The following is a 10,085-nucleotide window of genomic DNA, read 5'->3' on the forward strand; positions in this document are numbered from 1 at the left end:
TTGAATTTGCATTGACGTTGTGGACTACGACCACACCAGGTTGAAATCACCCGATCTCGTTCGATCTCGGAAGTTAAGCAACCTCGGGCTTGGTCAGTACTTGGATGGGTGACCGCCTAGGAATACCAAGTGTTGCAGTCTCGTTTTTTTAGTGCATGAGAAACCGAGGTCGCTTCGATCAAAGTTTGAATTTGCAAGGAGGTTGTGGACTACGACCACACCAGGTTGAAAGCACCCGATCTCGTTCGATCTCGGAAGTTAAGCAACCTCGGGCTTGGTCAGTACTTGGATGGGTGACCGCCTAGGAATACCAAGTGTTGTAGTCTCGTTTTTTTAGTGTATGAGAAACCGAGGTCGCTTCGATCAAAGTTTGAATTTGCATTGACGTTGTGGACTACGACCACACCAGGTTGAAAGCACCCGATCTCGTTCGATCTCGGAAGTTAAGCAACCTCGGGCTTGGCCAGTACTTGGATGGGTGACCGCCTAGGAATACCAAGTGTTGTAGTCACTTTTTTGTTTTTTTAGTGCTCCACAATCCGAGGTCGTATCGCTTAAAGTTTGAATTTGCATTGACGTTGTGGACTACGACCACACCAGGTTGAAAGCACCCGATCTCGTTCGATCTCGGAAGTTAAGCAACCTCGGGCTTGGTCAGTACTTGGATGGGTGACCGCCTAGGAATACCAAGTGTTGTGGTCACTTTTTTGTTTTGTTTTTAGTGCTCCACAATCCGAGGTCGTATCGCTCAAACTTTGAATAAGCATTGACGTTGTGGACTACGACCACACCAGGTTGAAAGCACCCGATCTCGTTCGATCTCGGAAGTTAAGCAACCTCGGGCTTGGTCAGTACTTGGATGGGTGACCGCCTAGGAATACCAAGTGTTGTAGTCACTTTTTTGTTTTGTTTTTAGTGCTCCAGAATCCGAGGTCGTATCGCCCAAAGTTTGAATTTGCAGAGACGTTCTGGACTACGACCACACCAGGTTGAAAGCACCCGATCTCGTTCGATCTCGGAAGTTAAGCAACCTCGGGCTTGGTCAATACTTGGATGGGTGACCGCCTAGGAATACCAAGTGTTGTAGTCACTTTTTTGTTTTGTTTTTAGTGCTCCACAATCCGAGGGCGTATCGCTCAAAGTTTGAATTTGCATTGACGTTGTGGACTACGACCACACCAGGTTGAAAGCACCCGATCTCGTTCGATCTCGGAAGTTCAGCAACCTCGGGCTTGGTCAGTACTTGGATGGGTGACCGCCTAGGAATACCAAGTGTTGTAGTCTCGTTTTTTTAGTGCATGAGAAACCGAGGTCGCTTCGATCAAAGTTTGAATTTGCATTGACGTTGTGGACTACGACCACACCAGGTTGAAAGCACCCGATCTCGTTCGATCTCGGAAGTTAAGCAACCTCGGGCTTGGTCAGTACTTGGATGGGTGACCGCCTAGGAATACCAAGTGTTGTAGTCACTTTTTTGTTTTGTTTTTAGTGCTCCAGAATCCGAGGTCGTATCGCCCAAAGTTTGAATTTGCAGAGACGTTGTGGACTACGACCACACCAGGTTGAAAGCACCCGATCTCGTTCGATCTCGGAAGTTAAGCAACCTCGGGCTTGGTCAGTACTTGGATGGGTGACCGCCTAGGAATACCAAATGTTGTAGTCTCGTTTTTTTAGTGCATGAGAAACTGAGGTCGCTTCGATCAAAGTTTGAATTTGCAGAGAGGTTGTGGACTACGACCACACCAGGTTGAAAGCACCCGATCTCGTTCGATCTCGGAAGTTAAGCAACCTCGGGCTTGGTCAGTACTTGGATGGGTGACCGCCTAGAAATACCTTGTGTTGTAGTCACTTTTTTGTTTTGTTTTTAGTGCTCCACAATCCGAGGTCGTATCGCCCAAAGTTTGAATTTGCATTGACGTTCTGGACTACGACCACACCAGGTTGAAAGCACCCGATCTCGTTCGATCTCGGAAGTTAAGCAACCTCGGGCTTGGTCAGTACTTGGATGGGTGACCGCCTAGGAATACCAAGTGTTGTAGTCACTTTTTTGTTTTGTTTTTAGTGCTCCACAATCCGAGGTCGTATCGATCAAAGTTTGAATTTGCATTGACGTTGTGCACTACGACCACACCAGGTTGAAAGCACCCGATCTCGTTCGATCTCGGAAGTTCAGCAACCTCGGGCTTGGTCAGTACTTGGATGGGTGACCGCCTAGGAATACCAAGTGTTGTAGTCACTTTTTTGTTTTGTTTTTAGTGCTCCACAATCCGAGGTCGTATCGCCCAAAGTTTGAATTTGCAGGGACGTTGTGGACTACGACCACACCAGGTTGAAAGCACCCGATCTCGTTCGATCTCGGAAGTTAAGCAACCTCGGGCTTGGTCAGTACTTGGATGGGTGACCGCCTAGGAATACCAAGTGTTGTAGTCACTTTTTTGTTTTGTTTTTAGTGCTCCACAATCCGAGGTCGTATCGCTCAAAGTTTGAATTTGCATTGACGTTGTGGACTACGACCACACCAGGTTGAAAGCACCCGATCTCGTTCGATCTCGGAAGTTAAGCAACCTCGGGCTTGGTCAGTACTTGGATGGGTGACCGCCTAGGAATACCAAGTGTTGTAGTCACTTTTTTGTTTTGTTTTTAGTGCTCCACAATCCGAGGTCGTATCGCTCAAAGTTTGAATTTGCATTGACGTTGTGGACTACGACCACACCAGGTTGAAAGCACCCGATCTCGTTCGATCTCGGAAGTTCAGCAACCTCGGGCTTGGTCAGTACTTGGATGGGTGACCGCCTAGGAATACCAAGTGTTGTAGTCTCGTTTTTTTAGTGCATGAGAAACCGAGGTCGCATCGATCAAAGTTTCAAATTGGAGGGAGGTTGTGGACTACGACCACACCAGGTTGAAAGCACCCGATCTCGTTCGATCTCGGAAGTTAAGCAACCTCGGGCTTGGTCAGTACTTGGATGGGTGACCGCCTAGGAATACCAAGTGTTGTAGTCACTTTTTTGTTTTGTTTTTAGTGCTCCACAATCCGAGGTCGTATCGCCCAAAGTTTGAATTTGTATTGAGGTTCTGGACTACGACCACACCAGGTTGAAAGCACCCGATCTCGTTCGATCTCGGAAGTTAAGCAACCTCGGGCTTGGTCAGTACTTGGATGGGTGACCGCCGAGGAATACCAAGTGTTGTAGTCACTTTTTTGTTTTGTTTTTAGTGCTTCACAATCCGAGGGCGTATCGCTCAAAGTTTGAATTTGCATTGACGTTGTGGACTACGACCACACCAGGTTGAAATCACCCGATCTCGTTCGATCTCGGAAGTTAAGCAACCTCGGGCTTGGTCAGTACTTGGATGGGTGACCGCCTAGGAATACCAAGTGTTGTAGTCACTTTTTTGTTTTGTTTTTAGTGCTCCACAATCCGAGGTCGTATCGCCCAAAGTTTGAATTTGCAGGGACGTTGTGGACTACGACCACACCAGGTTGAAAGCACCCGATCTCGTTCGATCTCGGAAGTTAAGCAACCTCGGGCTTGGTCAGTACTTGGATGGGTGACCGCCTAGGAATACCAAGTGTTGTAGTCACTTTTTTGTTTTGTTTTTAGTGCTCCACAATCCGAGGTCGTATCGCTCAAAGTTTGAATTTGCATTGACGTTGTGGACTACGACCACACCAGGTTGAAAGCACCCGATCTCGTTCGATCTCGGAAGTTAAGCAACCTCGGGCTTGGTCAGTACTTGGATGGGTGACCGCCTAGGAATACCAAGTGTTGTAGTCACTTTTTTGTTTTGTTTTTAGTGCTCCACAATCCGAGGTCGTATCGCTCAAAGTTTGAATTTGCATTGACGTTGTGGACTACGACCACACCAGGTTGAAAGCACCCGATCTCGTTCGATCTCGGAAGTTCAGCAACCTCGGGCTTGGTCAGTACTTGGATGGGTGACCGCCTAGGAATACCAAGTGTTGTAGTCTCGTTTTTTTAGTGCATGAGAAACCGAGGTCGCATCGATCAAAGTTTCAAATTGGAGGGAGGTTGTGGACTACGACCACACCAGGTTGAAAGCACCCGATCTCGTTCGATCTCGGAAGTTAAGCAACCTCGGGCTTGGTCAGTACTTGGATGGGTGACCGCCTAGGAATACCAAGTGTTGTAGTCACTTTTTTGTTTTGTTTTTAGTGCTCCACAATCCGAGGTCGTATCGCCCAAAGTTTGAATTTGTATTGAGGTTCTGGACTACGACCACACCAGGTTGAAAGCACCCGATCTCGTTCGATCTCGGAAGTTAAGCAACCTCGGGCTTGGTCAGTACTTGGATGGGTGACCGCCGAGGAATACCAAGTGTTGTAGTCACTTTTTTGTTTTGTTTTTAGTGCTTCACAATCCGAGGGCGTATCGCTCAAAGTTTGAATTTGCATTGACGTTGTGGACTACGACCACACCAGGTTGAAATCACCCGATCTCGTTCGATCTCGGAAGTTAAGCAACCTCGGGCTTGGTCAGTACTTGGATGGGTGACCGCCTAGGAATACCAAGTGTTGCAGTCTCGTTTTTTTAGTGCATGAGAAACCGAGGTCGCTTCGATCAAAGTTTGAATTTGCAAGGAGGTTGTGGACTACGACCACACCAGGTTGAAAGCACCCGATCTCGTTCGATCTCGGAAGTTAAGCAACCTCGGGCTTGGTCAGTACTTGGATGGGTGACCGCCTAGGAATACCAAGTGTTGTAGTCTCGTTTTTTTAGTGCATGAGAAACCGAGGTCGCTTCGATCAAAGTTTGAATTTGCATTGACGTTGTGGACTACGACCACACCAGGTTGAAAGCACCCGATCTCGTTCGATCTCGGAAGTTAAGCAACCTCGGGCTTGGTCAGTACTTGGATGGGTGACCGCCTAGGAATACCAAGTGTTGTAGTCACTTTTTTGTTTTTTTAGTGCTCCACAATCCGAGGTCGTATCGCTCAAAGTTTGAATTTGCATTGACGTTGTGGACTACGACCACACCAGGTTGAAAGCACCCGATCTCGTTCGATCTCGGAAGTTAAGCAACCTCGGGCTTGGTCAGTACTTGGATGGGTGACCGCCTAGGAATACCAAGTGTTGTGGTCACTTTTTTGTTTTGTTTTTAGTGCTCCACAATCCGAGGTCGTATCGCTCAAACTTTGAATAAGCATTGACGTTGTGGACTACGACCACACCAGGTTGAAAGCACCCGATCTCGTTCGATCTCGGAAGTTAAGCAACCTCGGGCTTGGTCAGTACTTGGATGGGTGACCGCCTAGGAATACCAAGTGTTGTAGTCACTTTTTTGTTTTGTTTTTAGTGCTCCAGAATCCGAGGTCGTATCGCCCAAAGTTTGAATTTGCAGAGACGTTCTGGACTACGACCACACCAGGTTGAAAGCACCCGATCTCGTTCGATCTCGGAAGTTAAGCAACCTCGGGCTTGGTCAATACTTGGATGGGTGACCGCCTAGGAATACCAAGTGTTGTAGTCACTTTTTTGTTTTGTTTTTAGTGCTCCACAATCCGAGGGCGTATCGATCAAAGTTTCAATTTGCATTGACGTTGTGGACTACGACCACACCATGTTGAAAGCACCCGATCTCGTTCGATCTCGGAAGTTCAGCAACCTCGGGCTTGGTCAGTACTTGGATGGGTGACCGCCTAGGAATACCAAGTGTTGTAGTCTCGTTTTTTTAGTGCATGAGAAACCGAGGTCGCATCGATCAAAGTTTGAAATTGGAGGGAGGTTGTGGACTACGACCACACCAGGTTGAAAGCACCCGATCTCGTTCGATCTCGGAAGTTAAGCAACCTAGGTCTTGGTCAGTACTTGGATGGGTGACCGCCTAGGAATACCAAGTGTTGTAGTCACTTTTTTGTTTTGTTTTTAGTGCTCCACAATCCGAGGTCGTATCGCTCAAAGTTTGAATTTGCATTGACGTTGTGGACTACGACCACACCAGGTTGAAAGCACCCGATCTCGTTCGATCTCGGAAGTTAAGCAACCTCGGGCTTGGTCAGTACTTGGATGGGTGACCGCCTAGGAATACCAAGTGTTGTAGTCACTTTTTTGTTTTGTTTTTAGTGCTCCACAATCCGAGGTCGTATCGCTCAAAGTTTGAATTTGCATTGACGTTGTGGACTACGACCACACCAGGTTGAAAGCACCCGATCTCGTTCGATCTCGGAAGTTCAGCAACCTCGGGCTTGGTCAGTACTTGGATGGGTGACCGCCTAGGAATACCAAGTGTTGTAGTCTCGTTTTTTTAGTGCATGAGAAACCGAGGTCGCATCGATCAAAGTTTGAAATTGGAGGGAGGTTGTGGACTACGACCACACCAGGTTGAAAGCACCCGATCTCGTTCGATCTCGGAAGTTAAGCAACCTCGGGCTTGGTCAGTACTTGGATGGGTGACCGCCTAGGAATACCAAGTGTTGTAGTCACTTTTTTGTTTTGTTTTTAGTGCTCCACAATCCGAGGTCGTATCGCCCAAAGTTTGAATTTGCATTGAGGTTCTGGACTACGACCACACCAGGTTGAAAGCACCCGATCTCGTTCGATCTCGGAAGTTAAGCAACCTCGGGCTTGGTCAGTACTTGGATGGGTGACCGCCGAGGAATACCAAGTGTTGTAGTCACTTTTTTGTTTTGTTTTTAGTGCTTCACAATCCGAGGGCGTATCGCTCAAAGTTTGAATTTGCATTGACGTTGAGGACTACGACCACACCAGGTTGAAATCACCCGATCTCGTTCGATCTCGGAAGTTAAGCAACCTCGGGCTTGGTCAGTACTTGGATGGGTGACCGCCTAGGAATACCAAGTGTTGCAGTCTCGTTTTTTTAGTGCATGAGAAACCGAGGTCGCTTCGATCAAAGTTTGAATTTGCAAGGAGGTTGTGGACTACGACCACACCAGGTTGAAAGCACCCGATCTCGTTCGATCTCGGAAGTTAAGCAACCTCGGGCTTGGTCAGTACTTGGATGGGTGACCGCCTAGGAATACCAAGTGTTGTAGTCTCGTTTTTTTAGTGCATGAGAAACCGAGGTCGCTTCGATCAAAGTTTGAATTTGCATTGACGTTGTGGACTACGACCACACCAGGTTGAAAGCACCCGATCTCGTTCGATCTCGGAAGTTAAGCAACCTCGGGCTTGGTCAGTACTTGGATGGGTGACCGCCTAGGAATACCAAGTGTTGTAGTCACTTTTTTGTTTTTTTAGTGCTCCACAATCCGAGGTCGTATCGCTCAAAGTTTGAATTTGCATTGACGTTGTGGACTACGACCACACCAGGTTGAAAGCACCCGATCTCGTTCGATCTCGGAAGTTAAGCAACCTCGGGCTTGGTCAGTACTTGGATGGGTGACCGCCTAGGAATACCAAGTGTTGTAGTCACTTTTTTGTTTTGTTTTTAGTGCTCCACAATCCGAGGTCGTATCGCTCAAAGTTTGAATTTGCATTGACGTTGTGGACTACGACCACACCAGGTTGAAAGCACCCGATCTCGTTCGATCTCGGAAGTTCAGCAACCTCGGGCTTGGTCAGTACTTGGATGGGTGACCGCCTAGGAATACCAAGTGTTGTAGTCTCGTTTTTTTAGTGCATGAGAAACCGAGGTCGCATCGATCAAAGTTTGAAATTGGAGGGAGGTTGTGGACTACGACCACACCAGGTTGAAAGCACCCGATCTCGTTCGATCTCGGAAGTTAAGCAACCTCGGGCTTGGTCAGTACTTGGATGGGTGACCGCCTAGGAATACCAAGTGTTGTAGTCACTTTTTTGTTTTGTTTTTAGTGCTCCACAATCCGAGGTCGTATCGCCCAAAGTTTGAATTTGCATTGAGGTTCTGGACTACGACCACACCAGGTTGAAAGCACCCGATCTCGTTCGATCTCGGAAGTTAAGCAACCTCGGGCTTGGTCAGTACTTGGATGGGTGACCGCCGAGGAATACCAAGTGTTGTAGTCACTTTTTTGTTTTGTTTTTAGTGCTTCACAATCCGAGGGCGTATCGCTCAAAGTTTGAATTTGCATTGACGTTGAGGACTACGACCACACCAGGTTGAAATCACCCGATCTCGTTCGATCTCGGAAGTTAAGCAACCTCGGGCTTGGTCAGTACTTGGATGGGTGACCGCCTAGGAATACCAAGTGTTGCAGTCTCGTTTTTTTAGTGCATGAGAAACCGAGGTCGCTTCGATCAAAGTTTGAATTTGCAAGGAGGTTGTGGACTACGACCACACCAGGTTGAAAGCACCCGATCTCGTTCGATCTCGGAAGTTAAGCAACCTCGGGCTTGGTCAGTACTTGGATGGGTGACCGCCTAGGAATACCAAGTGTTGTAGTCTCGTTTTTTTAGTGCATGAGAAACCGAGGTCGCTTCGATCAAAGTTTGAATTTGCATTGACGTTGTGGACTACGACCACACCAGGTTGAAAGCACCCGATCTCGTTCGATCTCGGAAGTTAAGCAACCTCGGGCTTGGTCAGTACTTGGATGGGTGACCGCCTAGGAATACCAAGTGTTGTAGTCACTTTTTTGTTTTTTTAGTGCTCCACAATCCGAGGTCGTATCGCTCAAAGTTTGAATTTGCATTGACGTTGTGGACTACGACCACACCAGGTTGAAAGCACCCGATCTCGTTCGATCTCGGAAGTTAAGCAACCTCGGGCTTGGTCAGTACTTGGATGGGTGACCGCCTAGGAATACCAAGTGTTGTGGTCACTTTTTTGTTTTGTTTTTAGTGCTCCACAATCCGAGGTCGTATCGCTCAAAGTTTGAATTTGCATTGACGTTGTGGACTACGACCACACCAGGTTGAAAGCACCCGATCTCGTTCGATCTCGGAAGTTAAGCAACCTCGGGCTTGGTCAGTACTTGGATGGGTGACCGCCTAGGAATACCAAGTGTTGTAGTCACTTTTTTGTTTTGTTTTTAGTGCTCCAGAATCCGAGGTCGTATCGCCCAAAGTTTGAATTTGCAGAGACGTTCTGGACTACGACCACACCAGGTTGAAAGCACCCGATCTCGTTCGATCTCGGAAGTTAAGCAACCTCGGGCTTGGTCAATACTTGGATGGGTGACCGCCTAGGAATACCAAGTGTTGTAGTCACTTTTTTGTTTTGTTTTTAGTGCTCCACAATCCGAGGGCGTATCGCTCAAAGTTTCAATTTGCATTGACGTTGTGGACTACGACCACACCAGGTTGAAAGCACCCGATCTCGTTCGATCTCGGAAGTTCAGCAACCTCGGGCTTGGTCAGTACTTGGATGGGTGACCGCCTAGGAATACCAAGTGTTGTAGTCTCGTTTTTTTAGTGCATGAGAAACCGAGGTCGCATCGATCAAAGTTTGAAATTGGAGGGAGGTTGTGGACTACGACCACACCAGGTTGAAAGCACCCGATCTCGTTCGATCTCGGAAGTTAAGCAACCTAGGTCTTGGTCAGTACTTGGATGGGTGACCGCCTAGGAATACCAAGTGTTGTAGTCACTTTTTTGTTTTGTTTTTAGTGCTCCACAATCCAAAGTCGTATCGCCCAAAGTTTGAATTTGCAGAGACGTTCTGGACTACGACCACACCAGGTTGAAAGCACCCGATCTCGTTCGATCTCGGAAGTTAAGCAACCTCGGCCTTGGTCAGTATTTGGATGGGTGACCGCCTAGGAATACCAAGTGTTGTAGTCACTTTTTTGTTTTGTTTTTAGTGCTCCACAATCCGAGGTCGTATCGCTCAAAGTTTGAATTTGCATTGACGTTGTGGACTACGACCACACCAGGTTGAAAGCACCCGATCTCGTTCGATCTCGGAAGTTAAGCAACCTCGGGCTTGGTCAGTACTTGGATGGGTGACCGCCTAGGAATACCAAGTGTTGTAGTCACTTTTTTGTTTTGTTTTTAGTGCTCCAGAATCCGAGGTCGTATCGCCCAAAGTTTGAATTTGCAGAGACGTTCTGGACTACGACCACACCAGGTTGAAAGCACCCGATCTCGTTCGATCTCGGAAGTTAAGCAACCTCGGGCTTGGTCAATACTTGGATGGGTGACCGCCTAGGAATACCAAGTGTTGTAGTCACTTTTTTGTTTT

The 10,085-nt window shown here is 47.6% G+C and overlaps 53 non-coding genes across 53 annotated transcripts; all 53 read left to right on the forward strand.

The window, feature by feature from the left end:
* Positions 1-22: 22 nt before the first annotated feature.
* On the forward strand, positions 23-141 carry LOC145210339 (5S ribosomal RNA). Its single transcript, XR_013855810.1, has one exon. It is a non-coding gene; the product is annotated as a 5S ribosomal RNA (ribosomal RNA).
* Positions 142-207: 66 nt separating this feature from the next.
* LOC145210115 (5S ribosomal RNA) lies at positions 208-326 on the forward strand. Its single transcript, XR_013855600.1, has one exon. It is a non-coding gene; the product is annotated as a 5S ribosomal RNA (ribosomal RNA).
* A 66-nt stretch (positions 327-392) lies between these two features.
* Positions 393-511, forward strand: LOC145209744 (5S ribosomal RNA). The gene has a single exon (XR_013855255.1). It is a non-coding gene; the product is annotated as a 5S ribosomal RNA (ribosomal RNA).
* Positions 512-583: 72 nt separating this feature from the next.
* Positions 584-702, forward strand: LOC145209859 (5S ribosomal RNA). Its single transcript, XR_013855362.1, has one exon. It is a non-coding gene; the product is annotated as a 5S ribosomal RNA (ribosomal RNA).
* Positions 703-777: 75 nt separating this feature from the next.
* Positions 778-896, forward strand: LOC145211251 (5S ribosomal RNA). Its single transcript, XR_013856558.1, has one exon. It is a non-coding gene; the product is annotated as a 5S ribosomal RNA (ribosomal RNA).
* A 75-nt stretch (positions 897-971) lies between these two features.
* On the forward strand, positions 972-1,090 carry LOC145210114 (5S ribosomal RNA). Its single transcript, XR_013855599.1, has one exon. It is a non-coding gene; the product is annotated as a 5S ribosomal RNA (ribosomal RNA).
* A 75-nt stretch (positions 1,091-1,165) lies between these two features.
* LOC145210165 (5S ribosomal RNA) lies at positions 1,166-1,284 on the forward strand. The gene has a single exon (XR_013855647.1). It is a non-coding gene; the product is annotated as a 5S ribosomal RNA (ribosomal RNA).
* Positions 1,285-1,350: 66 nt separating this feature from the next.
* LOC145211252 (5S ribosomal RNA) lies at positions 1,351-1,469 on the forward strand. The gene has a single exon (XR_013856559.1). It is a non-coding gene; the product is annotated as a 5S ribosomal RNA (ribosomal RNA).
* Positions 1,470-1,544: 75 nt separating this feature from the next.
* On the forward strand, positions 1,545-1,663 carry LOC145210182 (5S ribosomal RNA). The gene has a single exon (XR_013855663.1). It is a non-coding gene; the product is annotated as a 5S ribosomal RNA (ribosomal RNA).
* Positions 1,664-1,729: 66 nt separating this feature from the next.
* LOC145210466 (5S ribosomal RNA) lies at positions 1,730-1,848 on the forward strand. Its single transcript, XR_013855929.1, has one exon. It is a non-coding gene; the product is annotated as a 5S ribosomal RNA (ribosomal RNA).
* Positions 1,849-1,923: 75 nt separating this feature from the next.
* LOC145211253 (5S ribosomal RNA) lies at positions 1,924-2,042 on the forward strand. The gene has a single exon (XR_013856560.1). It is a non-coding gene; the product is annotated as a 5S ribosomal RNA (ribosomal RNA).
* Positions 2,043-2,117: 75 nt separating this feature from the next.
* Positions 2,118-2,236, forward strand: LOC145210615 (5S ribosomal RNA). Its single transcript, XR_013856070.1, has one exon. It is a non-coding gene; the product is annotated as a 5S ribosomal RNA (ribosomal RNA).
* Positions 2,237-2,311: 75 nt separating this feature from the next.
* Positions 2,312-2,430, forward strand: LOC145211254 (5S ribosomal RNA). Its single transcript, XR_013856561.1, has one exon. It is a non-coding gene; the product is annotated as a 5S ribosomal RNA (ribosomal RNA).
* A 75-nt stretch (positions 2,431-2,505) lies between these two features.
* LOC145211255 (5S ribosomal RNA) lies at positions 2,506-2,624 on the forward strand. Its single transcript, XR_013856562.1, has one exon. It is a non-coding gene; the product is annotated as a 5S ribosomal RNA (ribosomal RNA).
* A 75-nt stretch (positions 2,625-2,699) lies between these two features.
* LOC145210166 (5S ribosomal RNA) lies at positions 2,700-2,818 on the forward strand. Its single transcript, XR_013855648.1, has one exon. It is a non-coding gene; the product is annotated as a 5S ribosomal RNA (ribosomal RNA).
* A 66-nt stretch (positions 2,819-2,884) lies between these two features.
* On the forward strand, positions 2,885-3,003 carry LOC145211256 (5S ribosomal RNA). Its single transcript, XR_013856563.1, has one exon. It is a non-coding gene; the product is annotated as a 5S ribosomal RNA (ribosomal RNA).
* Positions 3,004-3,078: 75 nt separating this feature from the next.
* Positions 3,079-3,197, forward strand: LOC145210014 (5S ribosomal RNA). The gene has a single exon (XR_013855506.1). It is a non-coding gene; the product is annotated as a 5S ribosomal RNA (ribosomal RNA).
* Positions 3,198-3,272: 75 nt separating this feature from the next.
* Positions 3,273-3,391, forward strand: LOC145209936 (5S ribosomal RNA). The gene has a single exon (XR_013855433.1). It is a non-coding gene; the product is annotated as a 5S ribosomal RNA (ribosomal RNA).
* Positions 3,392-3,466: 75 nt separating this feature from the next.
* On the forward strand, positions 3,467-3,585 carry LOC145211257 (5S ribosomal RNA). Its single transcript, XR_013856564.1, has one exon. It is a non-coding gene; the product is annotated as a 5S ribosomal RNA (ribosomal RNA).
* Positions 3,586-3,660: 75 nt separating this feature from the next.
* On the forward strand, positions 3,661-3,779 carry LOC145211258 (5S ribosomal RNA). Its single transcript, XR_013856565.1, has one exon. It is a non-coding gene; the product is annotated as a 5S ribosomal RNA (ribosomal RNA).
* Positions 3,780-3,854: 75 nt separating this feature from the next.
* On the forward strand, positions 3,855-3,973 carry LOC145210167 (5S ribosomal RNA). Its single transcript, XR_013855649.1, has one exon. It is a non-coding gene; the product is annotated as a 5S ribosomal RNA (ribosomal RNA).
* Positions 3,974-4,039: 66 nt separating this feature from the next.
* On the forward strand, positions 4,040-4,158 carry LOC145211260 (5S ribosomal RNA). Its single transcript, XR_013856567.1, has one exon. It is a non-coding gene; the product is annotated as a 5S ribosomal RNA (ribosomal RNA).
* A 75-nt stretch (positions 4,159-4,233) lies between these two features.
* Positions 4,234-4,352, forward strand: LOC145210015 (5S ribosomal RNA). Its single transcript, XR_013855507.1, has one exon. It is a non-coding gene; the product is annotated as a 5S ribosomal RNA (ribosomal RNA).
* Positions 4,353-4,427: 75 nt separating this feature from the next.
* On the forward strand, positions 4,428-4,546 carry LOC145210340 (5S ribosomal RNA). Its single transcript, XR_013855811.1, has one exon. It is a non-coding gene; the product is annotated as a 5S ribosomal RNA (ribosomal RNA).
* A 66-nt stretch (positions 4,547-4,612) lies between these two features.
* Positions 4,613-4,731, forward strand: LOC145210127 (5S ribosomal RNA). The gene has a single exon (XR_013855611.1). It is a non-coding gene; the product is annotated as a 5S ribosomal RNA (ribosomal RNA).
* A 66-nt stretch (positions 4,732-4,797) lies between these two features.
* Positions 4,798-4,916, forward strand: LOC145211261 (5S ribosomal RNA). Its single transcript, XR_013856568.1, has one exon. It is a non-coding gene; the product is annotated as a 5S ribosomal RNA (ribosomal RNA).
* Positions 4,917-4,988: 72 nt separating this feature from the next.
* On the forward strand, positions 4,989-5,107 carry LOC145209860 (5S ribosomal RNA). The gene has a single exon (XR_013855363.1). It is a non-coding gene; the product is annotated as a 5S ribosomal RNA (ribosomal RNA).
* Positions 5,108-5,182: 75 nt separating this feature from the next.
* Positions 5,183-5,301, forward strand: LOC145211262 (5S ribosomal RNA). The gene has a single exon (XR_013856569.1). It is a non-coding gene; the product is annotated as a 5S ribosomal RNA (ribosomal RNA).
* Positions 5,302-5,376: 75 nt separating this feature from the next.
* LOC145210116 (5S ribosomal RNA) lies at positions 5,377-5,495 on the forward strand. Its single transcript, XR_013855601.1, has one exon. It is a non-coding gene; the product is annotated as a 5S ribosomal RNA (ribosomal RNA).
* Positions 5,496-5,570: 75 nt separating this feature from the next.
* On the forward strand, positions 5,571-5,689 carry LOC145210661 (5S ribosomal RNA). Its single transcript, XR_013856113.1, has one exon. It is a non-coding gene; the product is annotated as a 5S ribosomal RNA (ribosomal RNA).
* Positions 5,690-5,755: 66 nt separating this feature from the next.
* Positions 5,756-5,874, forward strand: LOC145210030 (5S ribosomal RNA). Its single transcript, XR_013855521.1, has one exon. It is a non-coding gene; the product is annotated as a 5S ribosomal RNA (ribosomal RNA).
* Positions 5,875-5,949: 75 nt separating this feature from the next.
* On the forward strand, positions 5,950-6,068 carry LOC145211263 (5S ribosomal RNA). Its single transcript, XR_013856570.1, has one exon. It is a non-coding gene; the product is annotated as a 5S ribosomal RNA (ribosomal RNA).
* Positions 6,069-6,143: 75 nt separating this feature from the next.
* Positions 6,144-6,262, forward strand: LOC145210168 (5S ribosomal RNA). Its single transcript, XR_013855650.1, has one exon. It is a non-coding gene; the product is annotated as a 5S ribosomal RNA (ribosomal RNA).
* A 66-nt stretch (positions 6,263-6,328) lies between these two features.
* On the forward strand, positions 6,329-6,447 carry LOC145211264 (5S ribosomal RNA). Its single transcript, XR_013856571.1, has one exon. It is a non-coding gene; the product is annotated as a 5S ribosomal RNA (ribosomal RNA).
* Positions 6,448-6,522: 75 nt separating this feature from the next.
* Positions 6,523-6,641, forward strand: LOC145210016 (5S ribosomal RNA). The gene has a single exon (XR_013855508.1). It is a non-coding gene; the product is annotated as a 5S ribosomal RNA (ribosomal RNA).
* A 75-nt stretch (positions 6,642-6,716) lies between these two features.
* LOC145210342 (5S ribosomal RNA) lies at positions 6,717-6,835 on the forward strand. Its single transcript, XR_013855813.1, has one exon. It is a non-coding gene; the product is annotated as a 5S ribosomal RNA (ribosomal RNA).
* Positions 6,836-6,901: 66 nt separating this feature from the next.
* On the forward strand, positions 6,902-7,020 carry LOC145210139 (5S ribosomal RNA). Its single transcript, XR_013855622.1, has one exon. It is a non-coding gene; the product is annotated as a 5S ribosomal RNA (ribosomal RNA).
* Positions 7,021-7,086: 66 nt separating this feature from the next.
* Positions 7,087-7,205, forward strand: LOC145211265 (5S ribosomal RNA). Its single transcript, XR_013856572.1, has one exon. It is a non-coding gene; the product is annotated as a 5S ribosomal RNA (ribosomal RNA).
* Positions 7,206-7,277: 72 nt separating this feature from the next.
* LOC145211267 (5S ribosomal RNA) lies at positions 7,278-7,396 on the forward strand. Its single transcript, XR_013856573.1, has one exon. It is a non-coding gene; the product is annotated as a 5S ribosomal RNA (ribosomal RNA).
* Positions 7,397-7,471: 75 nt separating this feature from the next.
* On the forward strand, positions 7,472-7,590 carry LOC145210170 (5S ribosomal RNA). The gene has a single exon (XR_013855651.1). It is a non-coding gene; the product is annotated as a 5S ribosomal RNA (ribosomal RNA).
* A 66-nt stretch (positions 7,591-7,656) lies between these two features.
* On the forward strand, positions 7,657-7,775 carry LOC145211268 (5S ribosomal RNA). Its single transcript, XR_013856574.1, has one exon. It is a non-coding gene; the product is annotated as a 5S ribosomal RNA (ribosomal RNA).
* Positions 7,776-7,850: 75 nt separating this feature from the next.
* Positions 7,851-7,969, forward strand: LOC145210017 (5S ribosomal RNA). The gene has a single exon (XR_013855509.1). It is a non-coding gene; the product is annotated as a 5S ribosomal RNA (ribosomal RNA).
* A 75-nt stretch (positions 7,970-8,044) lies between these two features.
* Positions 8,045-8,163, forward strand: LOC145210343 (5S ribosomal RNA). Its single transcript, XR_013855814.1, has one exon. It is a non-coding gene; the product is annotated as a 5S ribosomal RNA (ribosomal RNA).
* A 66-nt stretch (positions 8,164-8,229) lies between these two features.
* LOC145210151 (5S ribosomal RNA) lies at positions 8,230-8,348 on the forward strand. Its single transcript, XR_013855634.1, has one exon. It is a non-coding gene; the product is annotated as a 5S ribosomal RNA (ribosomal RNA).
* A 66-nt stretch (positions 8,349-8,414) lies between these two features.
* On the forward strand, positions 8,415-8,533 carry LOC145211269 (5S ribosomal RNA). Its single transcript, XR_013856575.1, has one exon. It is a non-coding gene; the product is annotated as a 5S ribosomal RNA (ribosomal RNA).
* A 72-nt stretch (positions 8,534-8,605) lies between these two features.
* Positions 8,606-8,724, forward strand: LOC145209861 (5S ribosomal RNA). Its single transcript, XR_013855364.1, has one exon. It is a non-coding gene; the product is annotated as a 5S ribosomal RNA (ribosomal RNA).
* A 75-nt stretch (positions 8,725-8,799) lies between these two features.
* Positions 8,800-8,918, forward strand: LOC145211270 (5S ribosomal RNA). The gene has a single exon (XR_013856576.1). It is a non-coding gene; the product is annotated as a 5S ribosomal RNA (ribosomal RNA).
* A 75-nt stretch (positions 8,919-8,993) lies between these two features.
* Positions 8,994-9,112, forward strand: LOC145210117 (5S ribosomal RNA). Its single transcript, XR_013855602.1, has one exon. It is a non-coding gene; the product is annotated as a 5S ribosomal RNA (ribosomal RNA).
* Positions 9,113-9,187: 75 nt separating this feature from the next.
* Positions 9,188-9,306, forward strand: LOC145210171 (5S ribosomal RNA). Its single transcript, XR_013855652.1, has one exon. It is a non-coding gene; the product is annotated as a 5S ribosomal RNA (ribosomal RNA).
* A 66-nt stretch (positions 9,307-9,372) lies between these two features.
* Positions 9,373-9,491, forward strand: LOC145210031 (5S ribosomal RNA). The gene has a single exon (XR_013855522.1). It is a non-coding gene; the product is annotated as a 5S ribosomal RNA (ribosomal RNA).
* A 75-nt stretch (positions 9,492-9,566) lies between these two features.
* On the forward strand, positions 9,567-9,685 carry LOC145210550 (5S ribosomal RNA). The gene has a single exon (XR_013856010.1). It is a non-coding gene; the product is annotated as a 5S ribosomal RNA (ribosomal RNA).
* A 75-nt stretch (positions 9,686-9,760) lies between these two features.
* Positions 9,761-9,879, forward strand: LOC145211272 (5S ribosomal RNA). The gene has a single exon (XR_013856578.1). It is a non-coding gene; the product is annotated as a 5S ribosomal RNA (ribosomal RNA).
* A 75-nt stretch (positions 9,880-9,954) lies between these two features.
* LOC145210118 (5S ribosomal RNA) lies at positions 9,955-10,073 on the forward strand. The gene has a single exon (XR_013855603.1). It is a non-coding gene; the product is annotated as a 5S ribosomal RNA (ribosomal RNA).
* Positions 10,074-10,085: the final 12 nt, after the last annotated feature.

Source organism: Phallusia mammillata, chromosome 1 (genome assembly GCF_965637545.1).
Source record: "Phallusia mammillata chromosome 1, kaPhaMamm4.hap1.1, whole genome shotgun sequence".
NCBI classification, from domain to species: Eukaryota; Metazoa; Chordata; class Ascidiacea; order Phlebobranchia; family Ascidiidae; genus Phallusia; species Phallusia mammillata.